The sequence below is a fragment of the Parasteatoda tepidariorum genome, chromosome 4 (assembly GCF_982258835.1).
Source record: "Parasteatoda tepidariorum strain Cologne lab strain chromosome 4, Ptep-v5.0, whole genome shotgun sequence".
Taxonomy (NCBI): domain Eukaryota; kingdom Metazoa; phylum Arthropoda; class Arachnida; order Araneae; family Theridiidae; genus Parasteatoda; species Parasteatoda tepidariorum.
The window spans coordinates 36,166,235-36,183,864 of NC_141758.1; the positions used below are offsets into that span (position 1 = coordinate 36,166,235).

Below are 17,630 nucleotides of genomic sequence, written 5' to 3' on the forward strand. Positions count from 1 at the left end.
TTTCAAAGATTGCGGCTTACCCCTACATTTCGGTGATCAGAAATCCGAATCCGTCAAAAAAAAGGTATGTTTGTTCAGAAAAAGTTCGTTTTTGTGTCTGATTTCGCAACTTAAAATACACTACTAATAGCATAGTTTACTAATTAGCATAGTTGAACTTGCCCCCTCGTGCAATTAAGTTTCAGTCCTAGAACGTCAAAATCCGATTATTAGATCCAAAGTTATTGAGAATGGTTCCTTTTTCTTGCGCACATACTCAATTATAGTTGTAATCAGTTTCTGCTTTCGATATCTTAAATTATTCACCCGATATTTTTTCTCAAATTCTTCGGTTATGATTTCCCTATAAATAAAGCAGATTACAATAGCACAACAGCCTTCTACGTAGATGATACCGGTATAATAATCAAATCCAGAAATCCAAACTTAGATCTAATAAAACTACAAGAACAAATAGATGAAATAGAAGACTGGTGTAGAAAATGGAAAATAGCCGTAAACGGTGACAAATCAAAAATCCTCATCATACAAAAAAGAAGAATTAAAATTTTACCTCAATGCAAACCAAAACTGTTCAACATTCAAATCCCAATAGTCAAGAGAGCAAAGTACCTTGGACTCATAATTAATAGTAGACTCACTTGGAGCGACCATATTAAAAATATAACAGACAAAGCCAAAGCAGCAGTTAATATCATCCAACCTCTCATCTATAACCAAAACGTCTCACTAAAAACCAGAAAATTACTATACACCTCCATGATCCTACCTATACTTACATATGCTTCACCTGCCTGGACTACTATACCCGAACACCTACCGAAAAAGCTCAACCAATGTCAAAATGAAATACTCAGAAAGATCACCCGTGTCAGATGGTTCATATGTAATTCAAATATCCATAAAGATCTCAAAGTTCCATTTCTATTCGAATATATACACAAATTAAATGCAGACTTCTACGACAAAGCCATAAAATGCAGCACAGCCAACTTCAATCAGATTTTTAACTTCGAGAAGTATAAAAAAGACGATAAACTAGGACCAATAGCCGCTCATTTCACCTCCGACGCCTCATACCACAACTATCAGCACAAATAATAGTCTTCAATTCCAGCATCTATAGTCTACATCAATAATCCAAAGTACCAATAGCTTTAGTACCAGTACCAATAGTACCAGCATCAAACACTTTACTAATACTGAAATCCTGACCTATGTTACTTCACGTTGACAATCAAACTACAGCCATCCACAGATTACAGCAAGTTGCTCTTATTATTTTCATTTTCTTTCAGTTATACAAGCAAGGTGCTTGTCTCCCTGTAACAGCCACCCCATAGACTGCTGAACTCAAACTGTCTTTTATTTCAACTTTTCATACTATTTCATGATGAATGGATAGGGGCCTTCTGCGCAGCCCAGGTGCCCAATTTTTTATAAATAAATAAAGAAAAGAAAGAAAAATTCTTCGGTTATTATTGCTCTTAATTGCCTAGAATCACATAAAATTCGTATAATTTAGATATGAATTATATCTAAATTATTCATATTAAAATAATAAATAAATAGTTATATTTATCAAGCATTGATTTTTGTACGAAATTACCTATGTTGCATAAGTTTTTTTTTACATACTATATATTGAATTGTAAATTCCATCTATTCCAACTTAACGGAATTTTCTTTAAAAGTCTTCCATTAAGCAAATATAAAAGAATGGGAACTCTTTTACCTTATAGATTTTACGAACGTCAAACTTTATTTAAATTTCGAGTACGAACTTTAGTGTTTTGTGGAACTTATATTATGAACTAAAGACCTCCTTGAATCTAGAGCAACCAACCACATTAAATCAATTTAGGCTTTTACTTGGCGCGGAAATTTCATTTCTCCGCCTTTTGTAGATAGTGATGAACTTGTGGGAGAATGAAAATGGAATTTCTGCCGCTTCCGAAAATAATGTTTCGAGGGGTTAAAAGATAATTAGTTACCATATTGAAATCGTCTCAGCCCATTGTGGTATTCCACGAATATCGTCTGCATGAAATAAAAGTGGAATTATTAATTTGTAGGAAAGACAATCACCGACTTGGTTCTAGGGTAAAATGTTATGTAATCTGAAACACACAGGATTAATTATTTGTTCCAAATGAAGGGAAAATATTGTTCGAAGGAATTCAAGCGCAGTTCTTTTGAGCTTGGCGACGGAGTATTAATAATATTTTTAAAATATTGTTTTATTTTGCTCGATTATAAATATAATTTTTTTTAAAAGAACGATTTGATGATTTTTCCATCTGCATGCTTCGCTCACCATTACCATTTATTGCTGCTCAATAATTTTTCTTTTTTTAAAAAAATAACAAAAATTAAAATTATTCAACTAGATACAGTGGTTTCCAACTGGCGGCCCAGGGGCCGCATCCGGCCCGCGAAGTCTTTTTCTTGTGACCCGCGAACTAAAATATATTAGTTGTCATATTTTTGCGGACAATTTTCGTAAAAAATCTATGTGGGTTTAAAATACTTTTCTCATTAATAAAAACCTAATTTCTTCGTTTCTGTGAAATTTATCATACCAACGGTGCAAAAAAAGTTATTTCTCAGGTTTTGCATCCAAGAAAATATTTATTCAAATACAAAAATAATTGTGTATGTTGCTCTTTTTTATTTAATTTTTTTGTATTTTGTGATTATAATGTAGCATGTGTATCAGAAATTTTCTCGAAGAAATTCTTCGATTTAACTTTTTGAAACCACTCATTTTGGACGAAAATATTTATATACATATTTGTAAATTTTAAATTTAAAATGTAAATATCTATTCTCTGGTGGTTGCAGCAGACAAACCTCAATTTTGTCATTGAATATTTTGTGTGCTACTATGTAAGTTTTAATACCAACCTTTTTAAAGTTTTATATTTTAACAATTAGGTATCTGTTGCACATTAATTGTTTAATAAATGGATGCACATTAATTGTTTAATACATGGGTGCACATTAAAGTTATTGTAGCTCGAATTTTTTAACATGCAAATAAATATTTTTAAAAATCTTCTTCTTATTTTAATTTGTAATTCAATACTTTTGTTTTGTACAACTTAGTAAAAATCTGACAGTAATATTTAATGTTCCTTCAAACATAAAAGAGTCCTATATAAAATTTTGATGAAGTTGCAGCCCGCCATTTGATTTGTGTTTTTAATTGTGGCCCCCTGCCACGTGTAAGTTGGAAACCCCTGAACTAGAACAAAAAAATTATATATTGTATTTAGTCAGACTTAGTTCCACAAATTTAGATTCTTATTCAATTGGGATAAAATTTGTTGTTGTTTCGAAAGCCACTAAAAAGTGTCTTTAAAAGCTACGCTCACCAAGCATTGGTCTTTTGAGAATAAAGTCAAGAGGGTGTGCCTTTTATTTGACGAGAGCACCGCAAGGGTGAAAGTACGCATTAGCTCAAAACCCAATAGATAGTTGGGGGCACCACTCATACGTGAAGTCACTTTCTAAATTTAGACATAGATCTGAAGATTAAGAAAATTTTCTCCTTTGATTATTAAACTAACTAAAAGTATATTTTTTTTAAAATTATTAATATTTTATTTAATTATTTTAGGAAGTATTATTTATTCATATTCAGGTTTAAATTAGTACAACTATTTAATTAATAATTTAAAGCGTGCTTTCTCCAATTCAATTCATAAATTGCATGATAAAATTTTCAAGATCAGTAACTTAATTCAAAAAATATTTCAGTGAATTTATAGCATTAATTTCTTTATATTTTAGAATCTGATGTTATAGTCATATACTGCCAAAAACGAAAAAAAAAGTTTTTTTTAAACTTAAGCCTTCTCTTAGTAAAGGCATGTACAGTAAGTAAAATAAAAAGCGTAACATCTTATTTACTTTTGAACTAATGATCAGATTATTTACGCACCAACATTCAAGTTTAGTTGTTTCATCTAACTTAGTAGTTAAGTAACTGAGAAATAAAACAGTAAACTATCAACTATTTGCTTCAATACTTGCATAAAATACTGTTTTAAACCGAAATTCAATTTTTTTTAAAAATTGCTTATTTCTCAAATCGTTTCAAAGATGTGGAGTTCCGTGTTTTTCTTCGATGTGACGGTTAAACATAGGCTCAAAAATGTTTACATGTGATTAATTTAGTTTGTACTAGGAATTAATTTAAATAAATGCATAAATTCATTCGAATGACATTTTTGTCTACAGAATTATAAATATTTATTTAAATAATTTCAGTAAGATCAGTTTTTTATTCACTTTTTTAACCTACAGTGCCTAACTTTTAACTAACCGAATCGAACAAAATTTTTCGTCTCTTACTCATAAGTTCTAAATTGTACGCGTTCCTTTTTTGTTTAAATGCATTTATTTATTTGTCATTTAAAAAAAATTTTTTTTTTGTTTAACACGATTTTGTTGTTGTTTTAAAAAGTATGTTTGCCTGAGTTTATTTGTTTTTATGTCTTTTAAAAATTTTAATATTTTAACTGGGGAATTCATAATGGGATGTACTGAAAAAAAAAACCAGAATGGTTCGAATTTTCGTAAGCAAACATTTGTGATTTTTATTGTTTTTTTCTTAATATATTCTAGAAAAGTCTTAAAATTCTAGTCCAGAAGTTTCAAAAATATGCATTTTAAATAAATATTTCGTGGTAATAGAAGGCTTTACCTTCAAATGCTGTCAAAAAGTATATTAAAATGTCTTAAACTTGTAACTCAGGAAATTGTTATCACAATACTCCAGATGTAATATTTATGTATATTTTCTAATAATTTTTTATATGTTTATTAAAGGAAAAAAGTGAATTCAACTGCAAAATGAAAAAATTTGCATCAATGAAAATTATACGTTTCCTCGCTTTTTAATATCATAATTGTAAATCGTGACTCAAATATTATAAATTTATTTCTAAAGCTCTTATTAGTTCTTATTAAAACAGACTAATTATTTCTTATTTTTTAAAAAATTATCATAATTTCAAGTACGAAAGTTTTTGTTAAAAATAAGTTTAATTAGGAAATTTATTATTTTGTTTTTATTTTAGTAATTTTGCCATTTTCTTTTGGAGCTGTGAACCTCGTGACATTGCAAGTTTCATTTGCTATCTGATCACATCAAGTAAAATATCAATTTCAATTTTTTATAACAATTAAAGTTTTGACTACTAACAGCAATCAAATCTTTATTGAAGTCTTGATGCGGTTTTCCATCGTTTGTACAATACAGATTTAAATTGTTTTCTGACCATAACAAGCAGAATTTGTAGCCATTTTTTACGAATATAATTTATCTTCAATCAAATTCTTGGACTATTTTTTGACGTGTCAATCTCATTTGGAGCTATGAGTCTCATGACATTGCAAGTTTCATTTGTTATCTTATCAAAAGATAGTCCGTCGTAGAATTTATAAAAAGTTAAGTTTATATCAATTTCATTGCCTCGGGGAAATTATCATCAATCAAAACTCCGATTTTTTTCTGGCTAAATTGACTGATCGAATTTACAATTGATTCTGCGCTAAATGAAAATGCAAGTTACAGCTGTTTTCCGAACACTGCAAACAAAATGTATCACCTTATTTACGTCAACGAGAATTTATCGTGAATTTCGACAGCTGCCTAACTAGCTAGAGTGCTTAATTTTCAACTGGAGTTACATATGGCTGTTGCCAATGCAATTCACAATTGTTTTCTAATTGGTGCAAGTAGTTTAGCGGCAAGCAAAATTTCGCTTACTATCTGATCTAAACAAATTAATTGACAGAAGTATAATAAAATGCATTTTAAAAATTTTAAAAATATATTTTAAAGTTTAAGAAGAAAAGAATGTTGCTTCATTTTTGTCTGACCTGAAAAGGAAAACGTCGGGCTTATCACTTTCATAATTTTTATCATCATGGAAAGTTTCTTCCACTCTTTCAAAGTGATGCTCCTTGCCTTTTTTTGTTTTATGTCGATATATTTTATTTTTAGCCAATTTGATAAACGTAGTTTCTATTTTATTTTATTATCTATTAGTTTTATTACTTTTTTATTATTTATTTACTTTATAACTAGCCGCCTGCGGAGAACAGCTTTTCGGCCTATACGTACGTGTCGCTTCACACAATTTCAGTTACCGTTGATTTTAAATTATTTGAATTCATAAAAACATGTTTTATAAGTAAAACTATGAGCAAAATAGACGCGTGGTTTCAGATAACTTCCGAAATACTAATTTGGTGACGCAGTCCTCATATTCTATCACGATCATGTTGATCATTCAGATAATTTGGCATAACGATTATAAAATGAGTATAATGTTGCAGGACGCGCAATAAATAATATTTCTAATCAGAGCTGTAAGCTACCAAACATCACTGATGTTTTCTTTGAAATATTTGACGAAACTGAATCGTCTATAGTTAAATTTAAAACAATGGAGCCAATGAGAAAATTCTATTTTCCAAATGTCTCTGAAATAAAAATATAATTAAAAAATCGAAATCTGGCTTCATAATTTGTTTACAATTGTACTCATTTAGCGTCATACTGAATGTCGTATTTTTAGTGTCTAAGAAACACTCGCAATTTTACTCATTTAGCATCGTACTGAATGTCGTATTTTTAGTGTCTAAGAAACACTCGCAATTTTACTCATTTAGCGTCATGCTGAATGTCGTATTTTTTGTGTCTAAGAAACACTCGCAATTTTACTCATTTAGCATCGTACTGAATGTCGTATTTTTAGTGTCTAAGAAACACTCGCAATTTTACTCATTTAGCGTCATGCTGAATGTCGTATTTTTTGTGTCTAAGAAACACTCGCAATTTTACTCATTTAGCATCGTACTGAATGTCGTATTTTTAGTGTCTAAGAAACACTCGCAATTTTACTCATTTAGCGTCATGCTGAATGTCGTATTTTTTGTGTCTAAGATACACTCGCAATTGTAATCATTTAGCATCGTACTGAATGTCGTATTTTTAGTGTCTGCGGTACACTCGCAATTGTACTCATTTAGCATCGTACTGAATGTCGCATTTTTAGTGTCTGAGATACACTCGCAATTGAATTCATTTAGCGTCATGCTAAATGTTGTATTTTTAGTGTCTACGGTACACTAGCAATTGTACTCATTTAGTATCATGAATGTCATATTTTTATTGTCTACAGTACACTCACAGTTGTACTAATTTAACATCATGCTGAATGTCGTATTTTTAGCGTCTACGGTACACTCGCAAATGTACTCATTTAACATCACGCTAAATGTCGTATTTTTAGTGTCTACGGTACACACGCAATCCAGTATGCAGACATATAGACGCGCACACAAATTATTTATATTATTACATGGAATATATTTAAAAAATATTTATATGTTGTAAAATTTGTACCCAGGATGACTACGAAAGAAAATATGATGTTAAATTACTTAAAATTGACACATCCACTACATTTCGAAAAATTCTTTTTAATCTTTAAGCTTCCGGGTTCAGTTTAAAATTATAAAGCCAACGCATGTTTAAATTTAAAACAACGCGTTTAGCACTTTGCGCAGCGGAACATATGTTTTCAAGTTTCATAACAAAACCTCTGTTCATAAGACAAAAAGTGAAAACATAGTGTCTTTCAACAAAGTTTTGCATTACAATTTGCTTTTTCATTTATTGATATTTTTAACAAAAAAAAACCTCTTCAATTTATTCAAAACACCGTGAGCGGGACTAAGAGTTTAAAAATATCCAACTACACTAGCTTCTTTGTTTAAAGCTTTGAATAATGGTTGATATATTGTTTGAGTATGTTTGAAGTAAATTTATATCTGAAGTAGAGGATGAAGCTGGGATCTTATAAGAAGGAGTAAGGTTAGAGTGAGCATTTATTTTCCTCAGACAGACGTGATATATATGAAGCACTGCCTCTTTCGTATTAGCAATCGAAATTCCCATTATTGTGAAGAGAGTGCTACTGTCTTCATTTTTACATACATCTATCAAGTTTGAGATTCTTTCCTTAAATAGTTTAGAGAACGAATCTCAAATCTTGATAAATGAATGTGAAAATGAAGATAGTAGCACTTTTTTCACAATAATGGGAATTTCGATTGCTAACATGAAAGAAGTAGTGTTTCATATACATCTCGAATGTTTTAGAATTTTTTTTTTCACCCATTGGCAAAATGGGTCTTAGTTTGGATTTGATGGCGTCCACACATTTTTCAACTGTGTTCAAGAGTAATAGTAAGCTGTGCGCATGCGTCGTCATAGCATGCGTCGCTATGGCGACAGCTGCTGTTTTTCTTTTTCTTTTCACTAGCAGTCATTTTTAATGTATTTACATAATAATAATTTAAAGTACTTTTATGTTATTTTTATTATTAACGCATAATTACTGGCTTGACGGTGAATTTAATATAAATACGAATGCTGAAGAAGAAAAAGTATTTTGCGACCTCTTGAAACACTAGGCAGGATATGAAAACCAATCCAACGACAAACATCAATAAAAATAAATACATCATTAGTAATAAATAAAATAAATAAATTGATTAAAGAAATAAAAAAGAAATGAATAAAAATTATTTCGTATTATCTTTTTTTAAAAGAGTCTGACATAATTTTTTTAAATTTATTATGATTAAAAAAAATTCATTTTTATTATTTATTTGCTGTTAGCTATTAAATACAACAAATTATAAAATATAATTAAAATTAAAATAGTATCTTTTTCATTTTTGACAATTTATAAAAAAATTACATGCGTTTATCCAAAATTCATAATTTCACACAGTTACTTTTTGCTAATGTTACGATAAATCCTTTAAAGTTTTAAAAATGATCTTGGGGCGAAGAATTTGAAAATTCAGTTAAACTTGAAGTTCTATACGGAGGAAAATGAGACTGAATTTTAATGGTAAAAGCTTAATTTTTCCACAATTTAAAAAAAAAAATTTAATTTTCCCGTTTCATTAAGTTGCAGGCATCTTCCTTAGATGTTTGTTTACAAGTAAATCGGGGTTTCGGATAACCGAGATCCGAGATTTCGGGAACGGGGATATCGGATGTCGGAGGAGCGTGTAACAATTAATGTTTGACATATGTCTTCGTCAACTTTTACGAAGATATGCTCTCTCTAACATGATCTCCACTGCAAGTCTGGTGTGTTTCATTCTCTTTTATGTAAGCCACTCTTGACATAGTTTTATCGTTGAGTGACAGCTAAATTTGAATAGTTTTTATTTACTTCTTTTTTTAATAGCGTTGACAGTATCTTTAGTAAGCCTTGTATTAATAACAGGACACTTTGACTTTTTTTTTCTTGCGCAGGAAGTTAACTAAAAATTAAAAACTTTTTGTTTGTTGCATGAATAGAATTAGTTTTTATTTATTTATTTTGTTTTCGGTCTCATATTTCAGTCGGATTTAATTTTCGGATTCTGAAATGGATTTTATGCACTCTGTATACCCCCTACCCTTAAAGGAGAAAATCCATTCTAAACCATTTCCATTTTTAAGTCTTGCTGTCACTTCAAAGCCAAGTTATTTTCAAATCTAATGTGCTATTGATTCTAATAAGACCAACCGCGAAATTCAAAAAAATCCGAATGTTTTATATAATATACAGTACTTTCGTTAAACCTAAACTTTTGTATGGAATTTTTAAGCAAAATTGGTCTAAAAATCAATATGCTGTTAGCTCTGACAAGAACAGTCACAAAATTAAAAACATTCTGAAGGTTTTAAATGTTTTAGATAGACAGTGCTTCTATATTTCTAATCTGAATGACACCGTTAAGCCAAATTGTTCTAAAAATCAATATGCTAATAGTTCTAAGAACAACCACAAAGTTCAAAACATTCTGAAGGTTTTAAATGTTTTAGATAGACAGTGCTGCTATATTTCTAATTTGAATGCCACTTTTAAGCCAAATTGTTCTAAAAATCAATATGCTATTAGTTCTACGAACAACCACAGAGTTCAAAACATTCTGAAGGGTTTAAATGTTTTAGTTAGACAATGCTGCTATATTTCTAAGCTGAATGCTACTTTTAAGCCAAATTGTTCTAAAAATCAATGTGTTGTTAGTTCTAAGAGCAACTGCAAAATTCAAAATATTTTGAAGGTTTTCAAGTTTTTTTTTTTAAAGAGCTTCAGTTAATACTCTATTCTGTAGATCATTTTCTTAAGCCTAATTGTTCTTTATACCAATATACTATTGATTCTAATAAGAGCAGTCTCAAAATTCGTAACTGAGGGTGTCAAACGTTGTATCTTAGTGTACAGTTCTGCTGAATCTCTATTCTGTAAGCTATTGTTACGCCAGATTGTTATAAGAGTGTTGGCATTCTATGAATTTGTATGTACGCAATCGCAAATTTTAAAACATTTTGGAGATTTTAAATATTCTATACAATATACAATGCTTCTGCAATATCTCAATTTTCTATGCCATTTTTAAGCCGAATTGTTCCATAAATCAAAATGATATTAATTCTGATGACACTGATACTTTTGACAAAATTTAAAAGTCAGCACGTTTTAAATGTTTCAGATAGCATACAGTATATCTGTAAAATAAATATGACATTTTAATCCTAATTGTTCTAAAATTCTATTAATTAATAGAACTGCTATTAATTATTGTTATGAATACGGTAGCAAAATTTAACAGTCTGCATATTTTGAATGTTTCACTTTTAGATAGTATACGGTACTTCAATTAAATAACTATTCCATTTTTAATCCAAATTGTTCCAAACTCCACTATGCTACTTCCATGATTGCAAACACAATTCAAAACCTCGTAAAACAAGCGACTTACTCTCCATCATTAACTGTGCTTTATTTAGAATGACCGATAGCTCAGTTTATTTCCTGTGATCAATTTTTCTGAATCAATGGAATATTGATCCGATAATTAGAGAAACTATTCCGATAATAAAGATTGATAGAGAATGAATCGATTTTTGTGGCCGAAGAGCTATCTACATAGAAACCGAAATAATCTTTGATTGGAGGGCGTAACATGATTTAATTCTTGATTTGAGCATGAAGTTTAAGGCATTTCCGTCGGCTTGAAGGTTCTTTAATTGAAGAATCTCTTTATTCAATTTTGTGAATAGCTCGTAAATGGCCTTAAAGAATTTTGCGTTAATGTGTGATAGAGATTGATAATTTTTTTAAAATTCGAATTATAGGAAAGGTGCATATAATTAGCTTTCTTTGCCTGGAAAATTTTGTTGTTTCTTATTAAAATTTTTCAGCTGCCAATGCTTTTTTAAATTAAAGATTTTAAAATGACAAGTTAGTGTTTATTTGTTATATTTTTATTTTCAAATTAATAATAATGTATAATACTTTGTGCTATGTGGACTAAAGCAAAAATCAACGTGAATAACGCACATAAATTGACATACTATAGATTCCGCTCTGTTAATAAGAATCTTCCTCAGTGTCTAAAGGTTAAATTAAGGTAGAGAAGTAAAGGGACAAAAACGTGTTAAGTGGTTAAGCCAATCGGGACTAAGGAACAAGTTTGAACAAGGAAATAACAATGCAGAGATAAGAAACAGGTTTGAGGGTAGCTATTGGGAACGCCAAGGTCAACAGATTAAAATTAGAATGGACTTCCAAATATTGGGAAACGGTGGGATATTCGAAAGATTACTAAGATTTAATCAACTAAATAAGTTAAATTTGAGATTTAGTTAAATAAACTATTAGAATTTTTTAAAATATATAATGACTCCAAAAAATTAAGTTCGAATGATGAAGAGCAATGTTAAATGATTTGAATGGCATTCCCGTATTGCTAAGATTTTGAATAAATTTGAGTTTAGTGGCATTATTTCGCCTGTAAATAAACTAAATTTCACTAACCTTAAAGACCCTATTGCTGGTATAAACCCTACAGCTGGGATATTTCAAATTTTGTGTTAATGTGGTCTTACATACATTGAACTAACTAATCGTACCCTTAGATTTCGACTTATAGAACACGAAAGGTACGTCCAAAAGATAAGGTTATTAATCTCTCTTCTATCTCTCCACGGAAATGTTTTTTTTTTTTTTTATAAAATTTTTTGTTCGTACAAAAATTAATATTTTATGGAAATTAGAAATGCAACGCTACTTTATGATTATTAAACTAAATTCAAAATAGTTTTGATTCCTGTAGCAAAAAAGGGGCTGTTGCCATACGCCCTTTCCATTCGATATTTATCATAATATATTCAATGTAAAGGTTTTGCTGCTGTGCATCCATATAAATAATTGTTTTCCAATAGGTGGTAGGTGAAAATATGTTTTTAATGGAAAATTGAATACCGTATAAGTAAAATAAGGAAATGATAAACTATCTGTTGGACTCTTATAAAAAAAATTATATATGTAAGACAGTATAGCTAGAGGTGCCCCACAAGCACCACTCCGAATTATTTGTCAGAACAATTCTTTTAAATAAAAATATTTCCTTAAATAATAAAATTTTCAAGTGAAGCTTTAACATTAATTGTTTTAAATAAGAATATTTCATAAATAAAAAATTAAATAAAAATGTATCGCATGGCATATATCTCATTTAAAACTTGGAATATCTCTATACAGGGCTACTGCTTCCCCAGTTATCAGCAATAACCAAACTATGAGTAAGGAAGTTGTTGAATAACATATTTTTATAACTACCGCAAGACAATGCCCTTTAAATGTATAGTTTCTTAGCGTAAAAAACTTAAATGACTAACAAATAAATTTTGTCAGAAAAATGAGTCAAAATTGAATTGGTTGTGTTGGCGAACTGAATGTTCAGCGAAATGACTGTGTCGGCGAAGTGATCGTGTGGGCGAAATAACCTGTCGGCGAAGTGGTTATGTTGGTAATGTGATCTTTCGATGAATTGATAGTCGCCGATATGAACCAAGCCAGACGTGCACACCTCATAATACACTTGTTATAAAAAGGCGAAGATCAGGCAGTTTCTGCTATTTTCTATCATTGAAAACTCTGATTTTGCTTGTGAAGCTGCTTTACTAGAACAGTAACGTGAATGTGTTTTGAAAAAAAATGCTATAACATGTCGTGGCATTCAATTAGCATCTTATAACGAGTACAGCGCCATCTATCGTTTAAATTTCATACTATTATTTTTGTTGAGCAAAACAAAATTCTATTTCTTCAAGCATTTTAAGATGCAATTTTTGATTATTCTGAAAAATACATTATCGATGAATTAATTGTCGTTTCTTCTGTTATTTTTTATCGTTGAAAAATCTGATACTGCTTGTGAAGCTGCTTTACTAGAACAGTGATTATGTGAATGTGCTTTGAAAAAAAAAGAAGAAAAGAATGCTATAACATATCACGGCATTCAATTAGCATCTTATAACGAGTACAGCGCCATCCATCGCTTAAATTTCATACTATTATTTTTGTTGAGCAAAACAAAATTCTATTTCTTCAAGCATTTTAAGATGAAAATTTTGATTATTCTGAAAAATACATTATCGATGAATTAATTGTCGTTTCTTCTGTTATTTTTTATCGTTGAAAAATCTGATACTGCTTGTGAAGCTGCTTTACTAGAACAGTGATTATGTGAATGTGCTTTGAAAAAAAAAGAAGAAAAGAATGCTATAACATATCACGGCATTCAATTAGCATCTTATAACGAGTACAGCGCCATCCATCGCTTAAATTTCATACTATTATTTTTGTTGAGCAAAACAAAATTCTATTTCTTCAAGCATTTTAAGATGAAAATTTTGATTATTCTGAAAAATACATTATCGATGAATTAATTGTCGTTTCTTCTGTTATTTTTTATCGTTGAAAAATCTGATACTGCTTGTGAAGCTGCTTTACTAGAACAGTGATTATGTGAATGTGCTTTGGAAAAAAAAAGAAGAAAAGAATGCTATAACATATCACGGCATTCATTTAGCATCTTATAACGAGTACAGCGCCATCCATCGTTTAAATTTCATACTATTATTTTTGTTGAGCAAAACAAAATTCTATTCCTTTAAGCATTTTAAGATGAAATTTTAGATTATTCTGATAAATAGCATTATTTGAAATTTTTTAAAAATAATTACAACCTCCCGCTATATTACCCAAGACTTCGAATGATAAACTTTTAATCTGATTCAAAGTTTAAAAATTAGTTCGCCAAATAATACTGCCAACATGCATCCTGCAAACTTCCGCAGTTGCCTTTAAAAAGCATTCATAAAACCGTGCGACACTTTGCTTCGTGAATCGCACAATAGATTTAGCCGCCAGAGACTTTGTAAATTCTTCAGTCTCATTTTATTCGTAAAAAAAAAAAAAAGAAAATATAGTTAAAAACCCGGATGCGTTCGAAGATCAATTTCCTCTTGTATAATGGATGAGATGGGGGACTTGTTGTATTCCACGCGAAGTTCAGATAAACGCTTTTAGAAATAGCTTTCTTCTTGGTGAAAGCTTGTAGAGGTGGGGAGTTGAGCTTTCACTGAAAGAAGCCCCACCGATGGAGGTGACGACAATAGAGAATTTTTTCGAAAACTTTTCTTCGAAGGATAAGGTACATTTCAAATAAAGCTAGTTAAAAATAAACCTCTGTCATTGTTTGCAGTAAAATAAATAACGTTCTTTTTATTATCATTAGCAAATAGTCTGTCAACGAATTGGATTACTGGTAATAAATTTTCATCCGCCTATGCTTTAATTTTATTTTATATAGGGTGCTGAACAACAGTCTATTTTTGGGTTTAAGACTATCAAAGTTCAACTCCGTAGCCTTGTAATTTTGAACCCAATCCAGAAGACAAGGGAATTCCTGGATCGAATATTGGGGGAAATTTGCTTTCGTGGAGGAGTTTTTGATGGAGCTAACCCGCCTTTGCGTTACATGGAGAGGAAGATCACGAGAATCTCCCATGGTAAGCCTGACGGCAAGGGGACTCTAACCCATGATCCGACTGCCACTGAGGATGTTTCACGTCAGCACTGTGGTCGGGCGAGCCTGATGCGGAAATCGTATTGACTGGGATTCGAGCCCAGTTCTCCTCATTGGAAGGCGAACGCTCTATCCCCTGAGCCATCGCGGCTCTCATAAATATGTATTAATGTGTACATATAAAATTCAATATAATAGGTATAATTTAAATAAAATAGAGATTAAAATATTGAATGCTAAAAACATAAACCATAGGCGCGCAGATATATTAATAAAGATTTTAGTATTCAGGTAAAATGCATAGATGAATAGTGACGATATCCAATTCAAAGGTGGAAGAGATCGTGCTCCGTTGCCTTACATTGGAATTTTGAGATATAGCTGAAGGCATTGATTTTGAGTATAGAATAAAGGATATGAATCATTGATTGTTAGGAAATAGTTCCCGGAGTATGTGAGAGAACATTTATTACTGACAAAATCGTTTCAAGCAATAGTTCGACAATGATAATTTATGCTCAAACTATTCACCTTTGGAGACCAGCTCGATCATCTTTCAAAATTCTCTAGAACACATAACTACGGGCAGTTGCACTTAATCGAAAAAGAAGAAAAAACAGTCAGAGTAGGGTATACCGGGTAGTGGCACTTAACTTTAAAAAAAACATCAGTGTAGGGCAGGGGTGTCAAACTCGCGGCCCGAGATGAACATTTTTGCGGCCCAGTCAATATATCTGAAGAAAAGTTAAATAGAAATGTGAATTAAAAACGAAACCAGCATATAAAATTATAATATACTTTATTTATAAACTATATACTATATAATATTTATAAACTATTTATTTTTAAACTATTTATTTATAAACTATATACTTTATTTATAAACTATATCATTTTAAATTGTACGCGCGAAAATGTAAAATTCTAACTGGCTGAAATGGAGTCCGTTTCACACTAAAATATCAATTAGATAATACATATTTAGATTTATCCTACTATAGCGAGACACGTTGGTTATCTTGCTCCAAGGTTATCAAACAATTCTGGTATTCGAAAAAAGAAATATATAAGTTTTTACAAACTAAAAATCAAGATACAAGCTTGTTCTCCGATCAAATATGGTTGCAAACACTCATCAGATTTAAATTTTTTGTTACAAGGCAAGGATCAGATCATTACGAACATTTTTGACATAATTAAAGCATTCAAATGTAAACTATTTCTTTGGCAACTGAAAAATGAAGATTTAACGCACTTCCCAACGTGCAACAAGAACAAATCTAGTTTAGATGATACTGCATCATATCAAAAATACACAGAAAAAAATTTAAAATCTTAGAACAGAATTTGAAACAAGGTTTAAAGATTTTAATTCTTTGAAAGAGAAATTTTGTTTGCTTTCTTCGATTTTCCCAATAAATATAGACTCAGCATTTAGTTATATGCAACTGGAAGTGATAGAGATTCAGTGCGACTCAAATTGGAAGGCAAAAATCATTGAAGTTTGTGTGCCTGAATTTTACGAATATTTACCTGCAAGGTTTGAAAATATTCGAAAATTTGCATATGAAATTATTTCCATGTTTGGAAGTACTTAACAGTGAGAGCAATTATTTTCTGTTATGAATGGAAATAAATCTCCTGTCCGAAACCGTATTAATCCGAAACCGTGTCAATTTTGAAAGTAGTCTCGGCCAATAAAATTTCTCCCGAAATAGAAAAGATAGTAGCAGAAAAGAGATGTCATGTATTAGGACGTAAAGAATAATTTAACTTTATATATGTTTATTTCAATGTACTATTCAAAATAAAAATATTTGTTTCTATGAACATTGATTTTTTTTGCGGCCCACCTAACGTTAAGCATTGTTTATTTGGCCCAAGTTAGCTTTTGAGTTTGACACCCCTGGTGTAGGGTATACTCATATTTTTAATCACATCACTTTTGAAAAAAAAATATTAGAAATACATAACTACTTTGAACTAAAATGTTTAAATTTTTTTTTTGACAAATTACTTATTTTGGCTGGAAAAGCTACTGTGACGTTTGAAATTACGAGTGTTTTTGACATTTGCAACGACTCGAGTTGCAAATGCTTCTACAATTGCAATACTTAAATCCTTGACCACCTAAGTTTGAATCCTTACGAGAGCATTCTATTAGACTTATTTCCTTCACTGGAACTTCACACTTTGTAAAAATGATAAAAATTTAACACAATAATGTTTCTAATTTTTAACACACAATTGCTGCAAATAAATATTTGTAGTCCTACTTTTCAATGAAATGATTTTTTTTAAAAGAAATTATTACTTTTTTTTTTTACTCTGTCTGTTCGAAGTCATTTGTTTACATTTCTTGATGACAGTCTTTCACCAATAAATACCATTTTTCATCCATGCAACTTTTAATTCAATTCTTTCTATTAAAATTGTTAATTTCCGTATCCACTTTTAAAATGCAAATATTCAAAATGACGAGATATAAAAATATGAAAGTAGAAATTGACATTTTTTGTTGTAAGAATGAAAATTCTATAGTCGTGATTGGTCCACAATTTAGAGCTTTTATGGGCAGTATTTTTATGGACATTTTTATTGGATAAGGAGCTGTAGTCCCTCAAACGAGGAAAACAGTCTCAAATCTCAACATTGTTCAGCTT

The 17,630-nt window shown here is 30.3% G+C and overlaps 1 protein-coding gene across 3 annotated transcripts in view; it reads left to right on the plus strand.

Annotated features, from left to right (window-relative positions):
• LOC107439615 (tumor protein p53-inducible protein 11) overlaps positions 1-17,630 on the plus strand; it is a 211,821-nt gene that overhangs the window by 25,339 nt on the left and 168,852 nt on the right. The window contains exon 2 of one of the 3 annotated variants that reach the window (XM_043046702.3): positions 5,088-5,161. The exons of the other annotated variants lie outside the window; for them this stretch is intronic. The gene's annotated coding sequence lies outside the window, so the exon portion shown is untranslated. The remainder of the gene's footprint in view (positions 1-5,087; positions 5,162-17,630) is intronic. 3 annotated transcript variants of the gene reach the window in all.